A 2,500-nucleotide genomic window follows, 5' to 3' on the forward strand; every position below is an offset into this window, starting at 1 on the left:
CTCTTGTGGCTCACGGGGCTGTTAGGGTGGCACAGAAATCCCTCGGAATGGGAAAACGGGTCATTTTCGTGTCGCCACATTGCATACGAACCGCATGAAACTTCCAGAGGCATTTGCAGCAGGAATGCATGTGCACTCAAAAAAGTGAATATTTCTCACGGATAGACCCCGTGATACGCTAGAAATTGGCGGGGATGTCTCTCTTGTGGCTCACGGGGCTGTTAGGGTGGCACAGAAATCCCTCGGAATGGGAAAACGGGTCATTTTCGTGTCGCCACATTGCATGCGAACCGCATGCAACTTCCAGAGGCATTTGCAGCAGAAATGCATGTGCAGTCAAAAAAAAATTGATATTTTTCACGGATAGACCCCGTGAAACGCTAGAAATTGGCGGGGATGTGTCTCTTGTGGCTCACGGGGCTGTTCGGGTCGCACAGAAATCCCTGGGAATGGGAAAACGGGTCATTTTCGTGTTGCCACATTGCGTACGAACCGCATGAAACTTCCAGAGGCATTTGCAGCAGGAATGCATGTGCACTCAAAAACTTCTATATGTTTCACGGATAGACCCCGTGAAACGCTAGAAATTGGCGGGGATGTGTCTCTTGTGGCTCACGGGGCTGTTAGGGTGGCACAGAACTCCCTCGGAATGGGAAAAGGGGTCATTTTCGTGTTGCCACATTGCATAGGAACGCCATGAAACTTCCAGAGGCATTTGCAGCAGAAAGGCACGTGCACTCAAAAATTTTAATATTTTTCACGCATAGACCCCGTCAAACGCTAGAAGTTGGCGGGGATGTCTCTCTTGTGGCTCACGGGGCTGTTAGGGTCGCACAGAAATGCCTCGGAATGGGAAAACGGGTCATTTTTGTGTGGCCACATTGCATAGGAACGGCATGAAACTTCCAGAGGCATTTGCAGCAGGAATGCATGTGCACTCAAAAACGTCTATATTTTTCACGGATAGACCCCGTGAAACGCTATAAATTGGCGGGGATGTCTCTCTTGTGGCTCACGGGCGCTGTTAGTTAGGGTCGCACAGAAATCCCTCGGAATGGGAAAAGGGGTCATTTTCGTGTTGCCACATTGCGTACGAACGGCATGAAACTTCCAGAGGCATCTGCAGCAGAAATGCATGTGCACTCAAAAACGTCTATATTTTTCACGGATAGACCCCGTGAAACGCTAGAAATTGGCGGGGATGTGTCTCTTGTGGCTCACGGGGCTGTTAGGGTCGCACAGAAATCCCTCGGAATGGGAAAACGGGTCATTTTCGTGTTGCCACAATTGGCATACGAACGGCATGAAACTTCCAGAGGCATTTGCAGCAGAAATGCATGTGCACTCAAAAACGTGAATATTTTTTCACGGATAGACCCCGTCAAACGCTCGAATTTGGCGGGGATGTTTCTCTTGTGGGTCACGGGGCTGTTCGGCTCGCACAGAACTCCCTTGGTCCACCTGATTCGTGCATACAGGCAGCAACTAAAACTCTGTAAACCTGCTGTGAGGACATCTAAACAGTGGACCAGTGAGGCTGTGGAAGATTTGCGGGCGTGCTTAGACTGTACTGACTGGGATATGTTCACGACTGCTACCAATAGTCTGGATGAACTCACAGAGGCTGTGTACATCAGCTTCTGTGAGGACTGCTGTATCCCAACACGTACCAGGGTGAACTTTAACAACAACAAGCCCTGGTTCTCAGCAAAGCTCAAAAGGTTGAGGTTGGAGAAGGAGGAAGCGTTTAGGAGTGGGGATAGAGACAGATTCAAGGAGTCGAAGAACAGGTTTAGCAAAGCGGTGAGAGAGGCTAAACGACTGTACTCAGAGACACTAAAACACCAGTTCTCTACTAACGACGCTGCTTCTGTCTGCCAAAGGGCTCAGGCACATCACCAACTACAAACCCAGAGCGCCCCACACCACTAACGACTCCCGCCTAGCCAACGACCTGAACGAGTTCTACCGTAGATTTGAAAGACAATTGGACTGTCCTGAACCACCCCTTCCCACCCAAGAGGCCCCATCCCCCACCCATACTACAGAAACGACTCTCTCCTTTCAGGAGGGAGAAGTTAATGGGCTTTTCAAGAGGCAGAATCCACGCAAAGCAGCCGGGCCGGACTCTGTCTCTCCAGCCACCCTCAGGCACTGCGCTGGCCAGCTGTCTCCGGTGTTCACCAACATCTTTAACACCTCCCTGGAGACATGCCATGTACCAGCCTGTCTCAAGTCCTCCACCATCATCGCTGTGCCCAAAAAGCTAAGGCCAACAGGACTAAATGATTACAGACCGGTCGCCCTTACATCTGTGGTAATGAAGTCTTTTGAGCGCCTGCTCCTGGCACACCTCAAAGCCATCACAGACCCTCTCCTGGACCCCCTTCAGTTTGCCTACAGAGCCAACAGGTCTGTGGACGACGCAGTTAACATGGCCCTCCACTTCACCCTACAGCATGTGGACGCCCCAGCATCCTACGCCAGGATCCTGTTTGTG

This window comes from Petromyzon marinus, unplaced genomic scaffold, assembly GCF_048934315.1.
Source record: "Petromyzon marinus isolate PM22_M1 ecotype Great Lakes invasive population unplaced genomic scaffold, UKy_Petmar_22M1.pri1.0 PM_G_Scaffold_28, whole genome shotgun sequence".
In the NCBI taxonomy this organism is placed as follows: Eukaryota; Metazoa; Chordata; class Hyperoartia; order Petromyzontiformes; family Petromyzontidae; genus Petromyzon; species Petromyzon marinus.